At 40.7% G+C, this 19,729-nt stretch overlaps 1 long non-coding RNA gene across 1 annotated transcript in view; it reads right to left on the reverse strand.

Annotated features, from left to right (window-relative positions):
• Positions 1–19,729, reverse strand: part of LOC111862090 — a 196,699-nt gene that overhangs the window by 48,238 nt on the left and 128,732 nt on the right. Inside the window, exon 3 of the long non-coding RNA XR_002842365.2 lies at positions 937–1,073. This is a non-coding gene — a long non-coding RNA (uncharacterized LOC111862090). The remainder of the gene's footprint in view (positions 1–936; positions 1,074–19,729) is intronic.

Raw genomic sequence — 19,729 nt, forward strand, 5'->3', positions numbered from 1 at the left:
CATCGGGATACTATCTCGCGACCTTTCGGTTTGTAGCATAGTGCCTCAACCAACTACGGTACCGAGTGCCCCCTTTACTGATTCAAGTACAGACATAAATTATTCTCTAAAAGACAGTTAAAGTGACCGATTAATTATTCTAGTATGTGTTAATTTTTGAGTGTTTAATATTACACTAACATTCTGATATTTGACATGGGAAGTTTCGGAAGCTGACTCAAGTGACTTCTTCAGGCACTGGAAAACAGTAGTCTTGACAATGAACAACCTTGAACGCAGTATCGTTACAACTCAAATCCACGTCAAAGATATATATAGGCCCTAAGATGGCAAGAGACGGTCGCAGTAGTTGCGCGGTGCGGTCTGAGGCACGAACTGTCTTCGCTCGCTCGGACGCTGGGATCGTAGGTTCGATTTAAACTCAAGGCATGGATGTTTGGTGTGTGTGTGCGCGTTTATTCTGTGTTTGTGTTGGTCTGAACGACGTAGAGAAGAGAAAGTTCTTGGCCTTACCGGGACTCGAACTCCAACCGACTGGCTATGCCGGTTCCCCTTAATACGAAATAATGCCCAAGAATTTTAATGGATGGACTGAGAAAAATCGCGAAAACCCTCAACCAGGATTGTCGGTGTTCAGGCCTGCTTTGAATTTGTCGCCTTTTGAATAGAGATGTACAGCGGTAACGCTACACTAACCCGCTCGACATCTTATTTTCGTACAAAGGACAATAAATAATACGCATATTATAAAAATTTACATTTTAGGAGACAGGTTTTTTTCGAGAACTATGAATATATAACTACATCCAAGATAAAATAATTTACAGTTCTATGTAGTGTGATATCATCATCATCATCATCATCCTTGTCATTATCTTCAAGAATTAGGCAATACTTGGTCTGTTTTCTCCTCTTGAAATATTTGTTGGTACTTACCTGTTGACTGTGGGCACCTTATGCTTCCTCTTGAATTGTAAGTTAAAATTATCTTCAGAATTCGCCTGTCTGCCATTGGTATAACGTGGCAATATGATGACTATAGCATGAATAGTCTTCCAACAATAGATCTTTATCTGCAACAAATGAAAATCAAAGTTATTCATTTGCCAGATCATAAGGAAATAAATCCTAAAAGAAATGTTTAGTTCCTATCAATGGAATACTCCCTTCCGAAGCTCGTTAATATATTTCGATGTCCTAGACTCGCCTCATTATATTTACGCCCGATTTACTCCCATGAAGGAATGCCACAAGGATGGAGAATATCTGGTTGTGTGTGGTCTTGTTTCCGCTTACAGGTAATCGGTTATATAGCCTTGTATCCGAACGGCAAGAAACAGATGTCTGTACACGTACAAGTTTCAGATAATCTTCAAAGAGTTTCGGTAAAATATTATGAAAATCATATTAATAATTATAGCTGAAATCAGAATTTATTAATATGCCAGTAGTAGATTCATTGCAGAAATCTTAGTAAATGAAAAGTGCAGTCACCAAGAGCTTATGTTTTATAATTTTAATTTGCATAATTTTGGACACGAAAAATATTTTATTTTTTTCCATTGGCACTACAGCCCCAGTGGGCCTAGGCCTACCTCCATGAACTTCTCCGTTCACTTCGATTTTTCTAGATCTCAGACATACGGTAGGACTCCTTGGGCGGGTGATCAGCTCGTCGCAAGGCCTCTACCTGTACACAAACATCCATGCCCTGAGTGGGATTCGAACCCACGATCCCGGCTTCCGAGCGAGCGAAGACAGTGCATGCCTTAGACCGCTCGGCTACCGTGACCGGCCGAAAAATATTTAGCAATATATTATTATTATTATTATTATAATTATAATTATTCGTGGCTTTGTATAATGGTCAGCGTGTAGTGTAGGCTTATTTGCAATGTGACACTCTGAACCAAATGTGTGAAGAACATTTTATTGAATTCTAGATGTAAGGAAAGACAAAAGAGCTGGAAATTAATAGGAAATAAAACTAAATTATCACTGCTTATTAACAGTGTATTGCATTGCGATTTTTATCAGAGCTATGTGGATCATTTACTAAGAAACGTTTATCTATAAGCACATAACTGTATAAACAGAAATCTATCTTTCTCTTGCTTTATTACAAACTTGACATCGCCTATTGGCTAGGCCCTCACTCCCTCAATATCTCTGAAGCATGATGCAGTTCAGTCTCTTCTGGCATATATTTGACTTTTCAGTATCAACATTTTATATTTTCAAAAAACTGGACACATAATTTTTAATATAAAAATAAAAACAAAGTAAAGAATTTCTACTTAGAATAATTATAACATTAAATGTTTAAACCAGAGATATTCAGGTTTATGTTGTTCCAATGTAAGAAGATTTCACTGTGTAAGTGTATCAAGCTTCTTAGGTGTCCTCAACAAATTGGCTTTTATGGGTGCTCAATGTTTAAGATTTAAACGGGGTTATTATTCTTGCTTGTAAAGCCTGAGCTATTTACTTTTATGGATACGCGATATCTGGTCGTTATGCAAAAATTAACATCGAACTCGATGCTTGGTTATCAAAAGAAAAGTCTGGCTTCAGACATGTTGCGAGGGTTCCATAAATAAACTACATTTTTACCTGTAGGTCCGTCTAAGTGGTGAAGGTTCATATATTCAAGACACATTAAACGACGTTGTATCATGATAATACAGTAGGTTATATAGACCCTTGCGTGATAGGAAATGCCAGTGAGTAGGGAGTACACAAAGGTTTTTAAAAGAGAAGATATTTTCTATTTCAAGACGCCATTTCGGCAATATTTTCAACAAAATGATTACAACCAACAAACAGTCTACCTCATAGGAGTATCGAGGGATTTAAGCCTTATGAGGCTTCTATAAAATACAAAGAAATTTTATATATATATAATCTGATCTTAACACCTGTTTTAAATACCTTTCAGAAGAATCTCTTATCAACCCGCAGTCCCCTCTCTTCCATATGGAAATAATCGCATAATCATTCTCGTCAATGATGAATATTTACAATGAACTTCACGTATTTCGTCTTCCTATTAATTTAACCATCTTTCTGAACTACACAATTCATACAGTGACAAATAGGAGATAATCCATCCATACCGATCACCGTGCCCGACTTTGGACCGGGAATTCTGATTAAGGTCTTCTTTGTTTTTCTTTTTCTGAGTCCACCAGGATATGCGTGGATAGTATTGTTGCTAGTGGGGTTTGACTAAGTTCCTTGTACTGCGGCCACTTTTGGTCTATTGTACCAGCCCCAGACGATAGGTGAGGGTGATTGTGGAGCAATTAGTGGAAGGAAGATTGGCAGGGGAAACCGAAGTACTCGGACAAAAACCTGCCCCAGCGCCACTTTGACCACCACAAATCCCACTTGACCAGACCCGGGATAGAACCCGGGCCGCCGTGCGTGGATAGTAACTGAAAGAGACCTTTACCATTTTGTTCCAGTTCTTCGCCTATCAACATTGATAATTTAAATGAACTTTCGGAATGCCTCAGTCGAACGGTTGGCACTCCTATTTCGTGAGATATGTTTCGAAATTTGGCTAGGAAACCGGGTAAGAGAAACTGGCGGTTTCCGTGACTTTCCTTCATTCTTGCAGATATATATTTGTGAAATATCTTAATGGGTAGAGACGCTTCCATCCCAACCATTTTAAATTCGTAACTCACCATTACTCCGCCACTGAAAATTAAACCACTTCGCTAAGCAAACTGATTCAGTCATCTGTATTGTCACGTGTATGAGTGATTATAGACGAGGTTTGGTTTGGTAATTAGATTTACTGAACACTTACAGATCATAATTACAAGTAACTATGGTGTTACCGCTATTTCACATAATTTTCAATTCACTACAGCACGCAATAAATCTTCTCAGTCTTTTGCGTTTTCAAAAGTCTGTGACTGGTGACGGTGACGGACCGCAACAATGTCCTCTGCTTCCGTGCTCACGTTCTTACTGGTTGACGACTCTTCCAGAACTAACACATGGCTCCAAATATAACATCTCGGCACGGATCTCACAGAAAACATCGCTTTTCTGTTGCTGTTCATTTATTGTTTAGCGGTCCTCGCAGAAAACACCAATACTGAGTTGCTTTTTGAGGTCCACTGCCTAACAATGGCCCTTGTAAAGTCTCCTATCTTGCGGTCGTCTCCTAGCAACTGGTCTACATGCCACACTATTCTATTTTATTTATACTACTGCCAATACAAGCTTTAAACGCATTCCACATAACAACCACTANTAACATAAGATCCCTCATTTGCCTCTATCTGAAAAAGCAATTATTTAGATTGTCATTGGGCCCCTCCTGTATGATTCCTGAACTGAATATAGCCTGTACCCTCCCTCATATCCAGCAGAAAAATAATCTGCATATAAAACGAAGAAGAAATTCCAAAGAAGATTATGTAGGTCGTGCAAGTATTGTAGTGTAAGTGGAGAAATAGGAGGCAGAACATGCAAAGTATTCTAAGGTGAAAATTCCAGCAGAGGAATACAGGGTAATGGTAAATGAACTTCTTGCTTTTAAGGTTTAATATCGCATTCAATATAAAAAGACAGTCAAGTATTCAACAACATATATAGCTTTTTTACATTAAAAATTTAGGCCCTGAAAAATATTACTGAAACGTAATTAATTTAAACGAAGAAATCTTCCTACCTTATTTCAGTCCTCAGTTTCATTTGTTTTGAATGCTATGTTCCCTAGTCGATGAACAGAAATAAGTGGACCACTAACTTTCTAGCCTCCAAACACTTCAAATCTCACACAATCTGTTTCTCTCATATAAAAACTGATGGTGTAGCACTGGCTACGACAAATCGTATTTTAAAGTTCTGTGAGTACAATGACGTTGCCTATAGTGCCGATGGTTCAGGGCAAGTTACTGAACCAAGAACCTCGTTGGCTGAATCGGTAATGCTTCTGACCTGAATAAAGTAGATGCTTAGTTCGTCTTCCCTAAGTTTTCATACTCTTCCTTGGTCACTGCCGGCAGTCCCTGAGGCAGATAATGCTAGGTCACGATTGTTTCCTTACAAGTATTTTCCAATTCACTATTATCCTAACGGCCACCTCTGTGATCTAGTGGTCAGAGTTCGATTACTGGCGCTACCAGATTTTCTGAAAAGTAGTGGGTCCGCAAAGGGGTCCACTCAGCCTTGTGACGATAATTGAGAAGCTAATTGAATGGAAAAGTAGCGGCTCTGGTCTATAAAACAGAGATTAACGGTCATAGGAATCCGTTGCCCTGACCACGCGACACCCTCTGTCTGCAGAATTTGGCACTAACTTCGTCGACACGCGGAGGTCACTCGATTGGAATAGTTAGCTTGCGGACTAAAAGTCACGGAGTTCTGCTATTATCCTATCATCCCACGCTATATAATTAGAAATACTGATAGAGTAGTAAAATAAATCTTAAAAAATAACCAGTATATGAAATGAAACAGAACACTGTTTGGATATCTAATTCCGAGAGTCTCTCAACGTTTTATGGAAATAATTGCTCTGGTCTCACTTGTATTCGAGGAATTAGTTAATTTCAAGCGGACACCGTCACAATGCCTGCGCCTGGCACGCAGTCAGACTGTCTGCAACACGTCGACAATGCGTGAAGAATCTCTGAAGAACAAACAAAAATAAACTCGTGAAAAAAACTGAACGAGACATTAAATTAACTTTAAGCCTAAATACAGATTGCGTGATACATTTTAACAACCATTTTGGGTTTCCACTAAGGTAACTACGATTAGGAACTTATTTATCTTCCCAACTTTATGTGAACAAGGTACGAAAAGAAATTCATCTGTTGGGCCCTTCGGTATAACTACTCTGAAACAGAAATTAAGCATAGAAATTATGTTTGGTAGTATGTGAAATGTGACCGCCTCTGTGGCCTAGTGTTCAGAGTTCCCGGCTACAGATCCAGAGGTCCGTCTTCGATTCCCGGCGCTACCAGATTTTCTGAGAAGTAGTGGGTCTGAAACTGGGTCCACTCAGCCTCGTGAGGATAACTGAGGAGCTATTTCAAGGAAATAGCGGCTCTCGTCTAGAAAACTGAGATTAACGGCCGTGGTGATCAGTTTCGCTGACCACGTGACACCCTCTATCGGCAACAATTGGCACTAACTTCGACGACAAGCGGAGGTCGCTCGATAGGTATAGTTCGCTTGCAGACTACAGGCCACATTGTAGGTTTGTTTGGAATATGTAAAAAGTATCTACTCTGTTTAGAGTCTTCGTACATTATATGTACACACACACAAATTATAATTCTATGTACTTGATCTCGGAATAGAGCTTTTGGCTAAACCTTAAAACTGGTGAGTTTGTTTTCGATGACCCTGTATATTATAATCTTATATTACTTTTAACATGCAAATGATTCCATTCTCCTATGTGCTGGGTGTGCAACTACAATGAGGAAGGGGAAGATGTCCCTCAAGGGCTCAAAAGCTTTATTCCTCCATTTCTTGCCTCTATTTCCAAGTCGCTGTGATCTATAAGGTACTGACTCATATCATGGCGTAAGTGAAGGGCTAAAACCCGCAAACTAACACGCAGATTCCCGTGTTGAGATATGACCAAATATCTGCTTCTTGATTCATGTAACGAAAATTTCAACTCAGGGTATGTAGTCTCGAATGGTTGGATGATTAATGAAAAGATCATATCAAAGGAACTGCGGTATAGGGCCGCGCCATAGCTCAAGCAGTTAGTTTCTGGCTTCCCACCTCGGCGGCCCGGGTTCTATCCCGGGTCTGGTCAAGTGGGATTTGTGGTGGACAAAGTGGCTCTGGGACGGGTTTTCCCCGAGTACTTCGGTTTCCCCTGCCAATCTTCATTCCACCAATTGCTCCACAATCACCCTATCCTATCATCTGGGGCTGGTACAATAGGCCAGAAGTGGCCGCAGTACAAGGGACTTAGTCCCAACCTACTAGCAATAAAAAATACTATGGTATCATAATTTGAGTTATCATTTCGGCATTCACCTGGACGGTCTGAATAAAACCATGAAAAACCTAAAGTCAACTAACCTCTATACCGAGAATTTAATCCGGGACCTCCCGGTAAGGAACAGGAGTGTTAAACATTCGTCTACGACGATCGGTGACAAGTAGCTATCTATCTACCTACCTACCTACCTACCTACGTACCTACCTACCTACCTACCACTCGGCGCTACAGCCCTGGGTGAGCCTTGGCCTCCTCTACAACCAGTGCGTGCTGCCATAGGAATGGACCCACGCATGATGACCCGAGGCCTGTTGTTAGGTTTCTGAACAAAATTCTTTTTACAGGATGAAGTTGTTAGCCTCATGCCCAACCCCCAAACTGGAGGATCAGGGTAGCTCTCTTAGTCTGGACTCTACCCTTTAACCTTCCCGGCATGGGTGACCCTACCGGTAGTTAAACTCCTGCCGGTATAGCTCACCAGGTCACAGAGTCACGCAAGCCCCAGCACTATGGCAAAGTGGAGACATCTTTGAGGGGAAGCTGCTATGTAGTTAGACAATTTGTATTACAGATTTTTTTATACAGGTCGATTGATGAAAAGGCTCTGATTTCTTCTTTGCTCTCGCAGTGTCTCCTTTTCCAGTTCTTGCCTGCTCTTTCCTCTGGTCTTGATGGCTTCCGGTACCTGATTCAACCGCCTTTTTCTGTGTCAACTGTAGGAAATGGCATCGTAGAATCGGGTATGGTGAAAAATCGAGACCTGTGCTGTAGTTACCTAAACTAACTTCATGGAGCTGAGCCCGTCTTTAGAAGCCGCCAGTTGTGAGTTAATCAAGGACTTCCAAATATTTTATGGAAGCTGAAAGTTCATTACCGCGTACATAAAAGCCATCCATTGATAACTATCCTAAGCTAGATCAATCCAGTCCGTACGGCCCCATTCTACTTCTCTAAGATCCATTTTAATATTATCCACCCACCTACGTCATGTTCTTCATAGTGGTCTCTTTCCTTCTGGCTGTCCTACCAATATCCTACATGCATTATTCTTCACCCCATTCGTGCTATATGCCTTGCCGATCTCACCCTCCTTGACTTGATCATTCTAATTATACTTGGAGAAGAGTACAAGTTATGAAGCTCCTCATTATGCAGTTTTCTCCAACCTCCTGCCACTTCATCTCTCTTCGTTCCAAATATTCTCCTCAACATCCTGTTCTCAGACACGCTCATCCTATGTTCCTCCATTAATAGGAATATCTCTTTCAAATTTAAGATTGCAGTTTTAAACTCAAAAGGGCTAGGATCAGGTACCAATGGCTCAGATGTATGTATGTGTATATCTGCTTTAGATAACTGACTCTGTATGCATTCAGTAAGTGACAGTAGTTCCTCCACCTATTCAAGATGTTGTGGGATTCTGCAAGCAGATCATCATTCTCATTTTTCACCAAGTTACTTCTAGGTTGGTAAACCCCCTTGAAGTCATTTATTCCTCTATACAGGTCGCTAGTGTTCTTGTTCTTACTGTTAGTGACAAGCTCAACTGGAATGTAGCAGTAGTTAGTAATGTTACCAATTATTTTATACCAGTCAATGTCAACTGCAGAATAATGATTCTCGAATAGAAACTAATGAGGACAAAACCCATATACATCTCAGGGACACTTTCAAATTATCTGCATTAATTTACATTTCTTGTAGCATGGATAATTTAGTCAGTATAGCGATTGGCTACGAGCTGGTCGATCGAGGAATCGGAGTTCCAGTCCCAGTAGGGTTAAGAATTTTCTTTTCTCCACGTCGTCCAGACTGGCCATGGGGCCCATCCAACCTCCTATCCAATAGGTAACGGGTGAACTTTCCTCGGGGGAAAAGCGGCCGGGAAGTGAAGCTGACCACTGACCTCCAACGAGTGCCGACGTCAAGAAAACCTGGATCTATACATCCATTCCACCATACGCCTTCATAGTTTAGTACTTAATTAGTTAAACACAGAGAAATTTTTTGTATCAAACTACATGTCATCTGCCTTCATTAATTCAGTATTCCTTTTATAATTTGCAATTGGAACCTGCCTGCTCCCTTAAATCACATGATTCATCTCTTCGCTTGTTTCCAGGCCTGTATTCTAACATTTCTTTCTCGGTGGTAAAAGGAGAATGCAGAATTTTATGAGATCATAAATCATAACTCTAAATAGTCCAATTAATATTTCTGAGCAACACGTGTAAGTATGCACTATTGCCCGCAATGTGCCCAAGGGCTCAAGAGACTGCAACTTATCTTGAATTTACTTTTTTGTTTCAAAGATAATGATGTCCTTCATTAGTGTATTAAAGGCCAATTTTTTTTGGGTATGAATACATATGTTTGGTATGACGTTTCGTATAAGCAACAAGTAAGTTTGGTCTGCCAATCAAACATATGTGAAATTTCAGAAAGACTGACTGACGCCAGAGGGACTGACATTAAAGAAGTAAATATGTCACACTGACGTTTATATGAGGAAAATCAAACTCAAATAAAATGACAATTAAATTTTAATTATTTTAAGAAAAGCAAAATGATACTGAAAATAAGACGTGAAGTACTGAATATTTGACTGCAGGTGAAAAAACGCGTTTTATATATAAAAAAATACTTTTGAGGGCTTAGAAATTATGTGTCTCCTTTTGGACTGCATTTCAGTGTAGTAGTTATTAAACCAGATCCTTAAGAATATTAAGGAGGTCCTTGATTTCAATTTCGGAGCGAACATCGTTTGTCCTGACTGAAAATCTTTGGCGTGTTTTGTTCAGTTCTTTCACACATATGCTAAGACCAAAACCTCAAAATATGTCCTGACAGTTTTCTTCCACAATTTTTGCATTTCGTCATTCAAAATAATACCACCATTCACCGTCCTGCAACATAAGCATCTTAAACAACTGAAAATGTAATCAGTCATTTATCGGGAAATTTGAGCGCGCTGTTCCTGTTTGTATGCGGCACGCGATAGCGTAGTTCGTTGAGGCACTATGCTAAAAGACGGAAGGTCGCTGGTTTGATTCCCAATGACATCACTGGACTCTTCATTTGACCTAATCCTTCCAGCCACACTATGGCCCTGGTGTGTACTTAGCCTCTAACAGAAATGAGTGCCAGGGATCTACCTGGAGGGTATAAGTCACAATACATATCCTCTGAAGCACAAAGAAAAGATTTACAACTTTCCGGAGGCAACTCCGTTTGTGAGTTCTTTAGCTAGTCAAGTAATGTTCTTACTGTTCAGTTTTTTTTCCATACCAAATTATTCTTCGTAATGACAGTTTCAAGTTAGGTAGTACAGAGTATAGAGTGCGATGGCGTTATATAATTTGTCACCAAGTTAACTATGAAGGGAGTATAAAAAGACTAATAATTTGCGATGCCCTTTACATGAAAGCTAAAGCCAGTAGGCATCACAACTAGGAAGGAAGATGTCCATTAAGACTAAATAAGGCGATGTGCGTGCCCATCCATAATGAGATATTCTACCTCACTCCCTCAGTTCACCCCTTTCACAGTCTCCTTGATGCTGCAGCACAAAATGATTAATCGGTTTATCCAGCTCATAGTTGGCCCATGTTTCTGTCCACACTCAGCCGGCACATTTCACAAGCAAAACTTTGAAGATGTGCTGGTATTATAGATATGGGCAAAGCAGGCAAGAGGGGCTTAAGGATTCGCACGAACAAGTACAGGATCTCAGATAAGGAAATTATATTGTTTATACAGTTGCTTTATGTGGCTCCGAAACTTGGTCTCTCGCTCTGAAGGAAGAATAGAGGATAATCAGGGGTGTCAAATCGTTACAAGGGGTCAAATTTGACACAGACTAAGAGTTCATTCATGCCGGTCACGGTAGCCGAGCGGTCTAAGGCATGCACTGTCTTCGCTCGCTCGGAAGCCGGGATCGTGGGTTCGAATCCTACCCAGGGCATGGATGTTTGTGTGCGTTTTTCTGTGTTTGTCTACAGGTAGAAGGCCTTGCGACAAGCTGATTACTCGCCCAAGGAGTCCTACCGTATGTGTAAGATCTAGAAAAACCGAAGTGAACGGAGTTCATGGAGGTAGGCCTAGGCCCACTGGGGCTGTAGTGCCAAGGAAAAAAAAAAGAGTTCATTCATCCCCAGTGGTTTAAAATTGTCCCGCACTTTAACACCTGAATAAACCTAGGTTCTAGTGGGGAGCACCCTGCTTGTTCCAGGCTTCGGTCGTTTTGCAGATTTGAAATGATAAGTCAGAAATTTTCAACTCTCCTCTTCATGCAAGAAAAAAATCGCTACCGTTTAATTACTTTATGTTATTCTAAAATCTAGCTTACCAAAAGCAGCCTATTTTTAAAATGCAAAAGTGAAGTTGGCCGGTCACGGCAGCCGAGCGGTCTGAGGCATGTATTGTCTCCGCTCTCTCGGAAGCTGGGATCGTGGGTTCGAATCCCACATAAGGCATGGATGTTTGGTATGTGTATGTGTTAGGTGGTTCCCTTGTCACCACGGCATGGCGCGTCCTCAGGTTGCAGATGCTGAAGGTGCACTCCAGGTATGGAAGCTGCGAATATAATATATAACTACACAACATTACACTCGCTGGTACTATTACTATTTCCGCTTCAGATGACGTACTTCCGGCATATTATTATCGTCAATCAGATGTCTATAGCTCAACTATATGGTAGAGTCTAAAAGCTTCTGACGATGGTGTACAACACCAGGAATTCCTGTGTTTTCGGACTTTCTCCATCGGCAAGTATTCTAAAGGTAGAAAACACGACGTTTCGGAAGCTGCATCTGTTTCCGTCCTCAGGTGAGGGGTGACACCTACTTAGTTAGGTCCCTTAAAAGAGTTAATCTCTGGGTATCCAGTGACTGAGGTTAGCTCACAAGCATCCATCAACCCCCCACCCCCAGGTATGTGATAGCTTCTATCAAATTGCATATTGACGCATCCCCGACTTCTAAGATTCAGGAATTCTTCCTTAAACAGGCACCACGGTGATAGCGGACTAAGGAATTGAATCTTGGAATTGCTTGTACGCCGATCGCAAATCACTTCGACTGAAATACTGCCGTCATATAAATTAATAAACAACGAAATTAGGGTCTAAAGGCAGGAAGAATTATTTCGTTTCCCTGAAGTACAGTATATGGATCACCATAACGAAAGTCTTGTCCATAGTTTCCTTCAGAAAGGCCGCGCCATAGCTCAAGCGGTTAGTCGCTGGCTTCCCAACGAGGCGGCCCGGGTTCAAACCCAGGTCTGCTCAAGTGGGATTTGTGGTGGATAAAGTGGCGCTGGGGTAGGTTTTGTCCGAGTACTTCGGTTTCCCCTACCAATCTTCATTCCACCAAATTCTCCATCATCATAATCACCCAGGGCAGGCCACAATAGGCCAATCATTGGCCGCCGTACCGAGTGGACCCAACTGGACTCCACCACCACTAAGCGAAATTTCCTTCAGAAAACAAATGAAACCCGAACTAACATTATCGTGGACACCATAAGCGTTATGTGTCACTGTCTCCAGTACCTGTTGAGCTACAAGTAGCAGATTTCTGTATAGAACACATGGACCACTGGATGCTGCGGCCGAGTAGTCCATCATCTCGCGCCCCAACCCTCCCCAAGAGCAGCTCACCCTCACAACTTAGTTACTGCCTATATTTCAAGTTGTATAACTCCCCTGATGATAGTGGTTCCATCTCCTTAGTCCGTCCAAGGAAGACGAATGTATAGTGACCCTAATTACTAATTACACCTAATTGCATTTCAGTTAATTATTGTGGTAGGTGAATACTGTTGAAGCTATTCTGCAAGATTCTGAATAGAGGTACAGGAACGTACAAAGAATATGAAGCCTGGAAACGGCCAAATATGAACTGGGTAATGAATTATTTAATTCATAGTTTACTCTATACAGCGTGAGAGCTTGAAGTGAGCACTTTATATTTGTCGGAATATTTAATAAGAAAGCTTAACGGAAAATGAAATTGCACTAAGTACAACACTGTTCTCTTACAATATATTTAATTGCAATATAACAATATTATTTAGCGCCTGCTAAAAATTTCTTCTACTTCCTCTTCTATACTTTCCCAAACTTGGAGCATAGGGCATCTGTGAAACGCTTTGTTTCACTTCATTTTCTTAATCTTAGACAGTCGGTAGGACTCCTTGGACGGGGGATCAGCCCGTTGCAAGGGCACTACCTAATATAAACACAGAATAAACGAAAACAGACATCGATGCCTCTAGTGGGATTCGAACCCAGGATTCCAATGTTCTAGCGGGGGGAAGACTATCATGCGTTAGATGGCACGGCCACTGATCGGCTGCTGAAATTTTCCAGGATAAAAATAAATAGACTGGAAGTCTCTGTGCGCTCTGTACATTGATATCTATCCCAATTTCGTATTCCGCAGATCTTGAATTCGAATCTCTGTCAGGAAACAGGTTATTCTGAATAAAGTTTTGTTGTTACCTTCAGTATTTAAAATATTAGGATAACACCGTTAAATAGACAATGACTGCTTCTGTCCACGTCATTTTAATTCAATATTAACAGACATGTTTCCATTTGACGCAATAAAAGCACTGCAGTTGAAAACGCGTGTATAAATAACCCAGTGATCAATAAAAGATGAACGACGGGTTCAGAGGTTTCTAGGAGAAGGCGTCCGTGCATAGTTCAATATCTCATCTACAATTTGCTTATACGAAGCCTAGAAAACCTAAGGAGGTCTAAACTAGGATCGACAACGGAGCAGCCCCAGAACCGGGCCAAGAATTTCATGAATATAGACCACAAATCTGGAGTATTTCTTAGAACATAATATTAAAATGGAGGTAAGATAATGAGGTTTTGGGAATGTGAACTGAATGAGAATTTCAGGAATGAATGACTGTATAAGGGGTGGGCCTTCTTTGCCTTTGCACCGCGACCACAGTGATCTATTGTACCTCCTCTTCTGATTATCCCCTCAGCAATCCTGTGCTTCGAATGAATATCTTGTGTCAATTTTAGTGGTAAAAATTGTGAAGCTTAAAGTAGGCCACGACCAGTTCCTTAAGGAATAAATGCTGATAAATAAAAACCGCACAACTTCGAGAAACTGGGCCATATTAGAAAATAAAATAATTTATAAAATTTTAGTCATCTGCCTCATGGGCGAAATCAGAATTTCAGAAGCATAATTACGACTCGAAACGTAAAAAATGATCTAAATGGAACTTATCTAACACCAATTTTCCTCTTCAGTTCCTTTCTACATAAAAAAAATATTTTAAGCCTGAGATTTGATAGAAATGTCATTTGGTAGCCTATCATCTTTAAGATCGTCATATGACAAGAGCTACTTCTCCAAAGAAGAAAGTAACTTCCCATAAAGTACTTCATCTCACCCCCCCCCCAGCGCGACGTTTTAGGGAAACAGAATTCACATTCTGCTTTCGATCCACATAAACTTAAAAATCTCCCCAATGAAACAACACCTTACCCCACAATCGTCTAGTACCTCCCTTCGCTTCTATCTTTCTGCCATTTTATGTCCCTTCACGACACACCCCATCATCGACAGAGGGACATAGAGAATATCTAACTCACCCTCTTCACAACCTCCCCTAAGGTTTTCGAAATTTCAAGTGTGAGTCTCTTTCTATTTGCTCTAGTTATGCAAGGGTAAAAATATACAGCATGGCCCAATATTTCGAGACTTTAAGCTTATTCTGTATGAAACTGACACAGAACTTTGCATAGTTATCAAATTAAGTAGGGCTATTGAACTAATTTTTAATCGATTAATTGGTCGATTATTCAGCAAATTAATCCGTTCAAACAATTAGAGTATGCACACAATAATTCGCATTCTATTGGAAACAGGAGGCATGCCAACCCTCCATATTTATAAAACGCTAATCCACTGCATTACACAAACAAGCCAAGCCACGTGTTTGCATTACGCTTTCCAGCAAAATGCTTCGATTATTTGCCTTTGATTATTAACCCCTCCTTTCAGACTACATCAGCGTCAAGTCATATTTCAAATCGGAGGCATGGAAACGCGTTTCGGAAAAGAAGCTTTTCATCAGAGATTCTCGCACCAGGTGCCGCAACCCCCTCTTGGTAAGCAAGGCCTCTTCAGGCCTGCCTCGGGAAAGCATACAATTTGACCTGCTGACATACCCACTTCTGTCCTTCATTTCAACCAGTGTAAATTCAAATGATCTGAAAGTTATAAGACACAATTCGAATAGTTCCCATTTTCGTCATATTTGTAGCTCTTAAAATAAAAATATGGCTTCAGGTAGTACAAGTACACTCTATATGATTGTTTGTGATCTACTGTCAAACTAAACCTCACATATACAACTTATCATCATCATCATCATCATCAGTAATCTGTCAAGACGAGAGGTCCACAGTCTCTTCCAAAACTATTCCTCCACTTAATGCGATCTAGAGCTTTCTTCTTCAAATGACAGTATCCTCTTTTGTCCCCAAGGTCATCCAGCATCTTCTTACGTCTTCTTCCTCGTCTTCTTGTCACTTCTATCCGCCCATCTATCTTTCCTTCGATAGCTTCTTTTAGNTAGAAGGCATTTTCTGCGTAAAACATGACCAATCCAATTAGCCTTCCGTTTTCTTATTTCGTGTAGGATATTCCTCTGCTCACTGACTCTAATTAACACTTCTTCATTTCTCACATAATCGGTCCAACTGATCTTCTCCATCCTTCATACAACTTATATACAAAAAAAAATTAAATTTCACATACCTAGCTGCAATATTCCGTTAGTTATTACAGCCCATTACCAATTTTACACAGGACGGTCCCCATTGTGTGAAGAATATTTGATAATTTGTTCTTTTGTCTTTGGTGTTGACTTCACATTTTGTATGTATATTTTTGTATTTTAATATTATGGCGCCCATCACAATTATTTATTGTTGCGTATAGATCTGTTGCTAAGAGGTGACTCCAATTATCGCCCGTTGTCAGGTAATGCCCACACGCAACAACAGAGGAAGTGTCACGATACGTGGCGCGTACTGCCGTTGCTATGTAGCTGCCGAAGCATATGCGTGGGCGGTGACGTCACACAAAATAGAAGAGTTGATGCAGGACGCGACCTAGTGTGTCCTATAGTTATTTGTGAAGTGCGTAGAACGGTGAGAGCATAATCTGTAATTGTAGTTATGAGTGGTAAGAGTTCAATAAATCCTATTACCAAACCAAACCCCGTTTATGGTCGCTCTTATCAAGTGACAATATTTTCAGTAAGTTATAAACAAGTCTGGAGTTTATTTCATAAAATGGAAGAAACACAATATTGAAACATCCTATACAAAAAGATCACGCGTCAGGACAAGGCAGATAGACAGGCAAAGTTGAAGAGAGATGAGGTAAGTAGATCTGGGGTGGGGGTGGGGGTGAATATCCCCTAAGATAATCGTGACTTGTGATACGACCTCGCGAAAATAACAAAAAGTTGATGACTTCATGCAAGAAGAAGTAGGTGGAAGGACGGCACGAAGCGGCATTGGAAATTCTCCGGTGTCAGCAAAGTTTTCGAGCGAAAGTTAGAGAAGGGGGGGGGGGAGATGGAAGTGGAGGCTTGCAGCTGTATTGCAATGTATATACTGTCGTATTTTCATTCTCTTTACCACCCACTCACCATACGCTAAAGATCGGTAATATACTTGAAGCAGGGCAGCCACTACCGAAGAATTCATAAGCCAAATTATACTATACATGGGTACAATGCACAAGCGTTGTACAGATAAGGAAGCAGCTCCTAAATTTGTACTATTTTATACCAATCTTATTTTAACGAGGACGATTCTGTTTTGACGAACTAGGCTCTGCCGACAGAGTCACGACTATGTAGTCATTACGTTCTGTGAAATAAATTCTATTACTTAATTCCAAAAGAATTTATGTATGGTTGTATACCCACTACATCTGGTATGGATGAAATATCACTACGTAATTCCAGAATAATGTAGTTTCGGCTATAAGGGCCTTCACGCTGCATCTGTGATTTATGGTTTTTTAATGAAGCTCTTAGTATCTCATACTATATATATACGGCTCTACGGTCCGTTTGTTGGACCTTTGTCGCTTATTAAGTTTCGTAATATTTTTTACACAGTCGGTAGAAATCCTTGGATGGGAGATCAGCCTGTCTCAAGGCCTCTACCTACTCACAGAACAACACAAACAAACGCAGACATCCATGCCGTGAGTGGAATTCGAACCCACGATCCCAGTGTTGGAGCGGGGGAAGACAGTTCATGCCTTAGACCGTGCGGCCACTGTGATCGGCACTCAGACGATAAGGACCCGAAAAAGAAGATAACTTGATGAATTTGAGAGGATGAGGAACGAGTCTGTAGCCTAAAATGTGGTAATATTCCGACATGTTCGTACAGGGACTGAGGGAAGATCGAGAAGTCTGGATAATCCGTGCCCCGCCCGAATTTCGAACCGGGAACCTGCCGGTTTAAAGTCGGAACGTTATCAATTAAACCACCTTGCTCCTGTGAACATTTCTAATAGACCCCCAACCAGCCTACTAAACGAATTTACTAATTTCACTCAATAGTTAGAGGTTAAATATGTGGACGCCCATGCTGTGCATTTCATGTCGTGCAAATGTAAGAATGTGACTACAATAATTCTCTGGTATCAAAGCCTGGTTATACCAAAGCTAAGCCACTTTTTGCAATCTTCCACACTAAGAACCAATTTCATTAAAAATATTTTTTCAAATAATTGGACTTACAGTCTTAGAAGAAAAGCATACTACCGCTTCTGTATAGCTTTTCATAAGATATAAATTTTCAGCACAAAATCAACACCCATAGCCCTATCAAAGTTTAGTCAGGTTCATACGAACTGAAAGGCCAGCTGCCATAAATCTGTACGCAGCTTTCAGTTTAGAATCTCTTATCTTACAGAATCCCATCTAAAAACAAAGTTCAAATATATGAAATAATCAATTTAATTTACTTTCTGTTAATGTAAAGCTTTACGAGTATCTGTCACCCCAAGAGAAAACACACATAGAGGGTATTTTGAGATCTTGGTGCTGAGGAGGATATTAGGGCATGCAGTAAACAACAGGAGGTTGGAGTAAATTGCACAGCAAAATACTACCTAATCGGTACTTTTCATCAAATAACATTATAGAAATAAAATAAGAAGACTGAAATGGACGGAACATGTAGTATGCTTGGGGCAGATGGGAAATTTATAAAAAAAATTAAAAGCCGAATGGAAGGGACCACGCAGGACGTCTAGAAGTAGATGGGAAAAGAACACGGAAAATAATCTCGAAGGTACAGATTCATCTGGTTCAGCACAAGGTTCAGTACTCAGCTATTTTTACGGTAAAGATCACTCGAATTCCATGTAAACAGCGGCCATTACTAGGCAACAGTCTTGGCTGTCCACCGGTAGGCTTAGGCCTATATTTTGCACCTCCTCTATAAAACCAAAGGCTTTTTCGAAGTACTGTTTTACATTTTCGTGCACAGAGTCTGAGGCCAGTAGCGGCAATTACGTGATGCTGCAGAAGCTGCTGCGAGCATATATCTTACGTCACAACTCTGGGACTCAGAGGGTTGTCGCTGGAGGGCAGCACTGTGTCCTCGCAGAACACTTTGCACACTCCATCTTTATGACACCAGTACTGGTATTAATCTAAAACACTAGCGAGTTGCGTCCTATTTAATTTTACATTTCTCTGTAACAGGCAGCAATTCACATCGCTTGTGTAATGAACTTACCAGCTGAAGGGATGCACATGAACTAAACGACCGCCTTCTAACCGCTCGTGTTCCGCTTGTGACACCAACTGCCACGTATAAGTGACTAAATATGGTGTTTAGATCGCTAGTTGGATTTACTGAAAGCTGATGATTAGTAACTTCTAGCAGATCTCACACTGACTCAGCTGCACAGTCTATACATCAGTAAAACACGCTCTAACTGAAACCAAACACCTGAGAGTAACGGAAATGCTCACACACTAACAGGTTCAGATCCAGTAAACTGCTGCTGGCCCTCACCATTACGGTCGTCCTTGATTTTGGGCCTTGTCGGGACCTATGACTAATTTTTTTTTTTGTTCCAAGAATTTTTAAGTGTTTAATTACTCGAAGCGACAACTCGATGCCTTCGCAAAAAGACACTTTTGAAATGTGTAATCCAAAATGGACGGCATATTTTCCTTTTAATTACATGCTATAGTAACAAGAGATAATAATTTTAACTAACATTTTATGATCTAGGCCGCGCCATAGCTCAAGCGGTTAGTCGCTGGTTTCACACCGCGGCGGCCCGGGTTCGATTCCGAGTCTGGTCAAGTGGGATTTGTGGTGGACAAAGTGGCGCTGGGGCAGGTTTTCTCAGAGTACTTCGGTTTCCTCTGCCAATCTTCATTCCACCAATTGCTCCACAATCACCCTCACCTATCATCTGGGTCTGGTACAATAGGCCAGAAGTGGCCGCAGGTCAAGGGACTTAATCCCACCCCACTAGCAATAAAAAAGACATTTTATGATTTGTTTCAAAAAGAGTCCAGGTCTACAGCAAGACATTGTAGAATGCTAACCTGTTTTCAAATCTTTTTGTTATATTATTGCTACAAAATAGTCCATCGGTGCAGAATTTGACTGTATGGAGATTGAACACGAGACAATCAATGAAA

Source organism: Cryptotermes secundus, unplaced genomic scaffold (genome assembly GCF_002891405.2).
Source record: "Cryptotermes secundus unplaced genomic scaffold, Csec_1.0 scaffold400, whole genome shotgun sequence".
NCBI classification, from domain to species: domain Eukaryota; kingdom Metazoa; phylum Arthropoda; class Insecta; order Blattodea; family Kalotermitidae; genus Cryptotermes; species Cryptotermes secundus.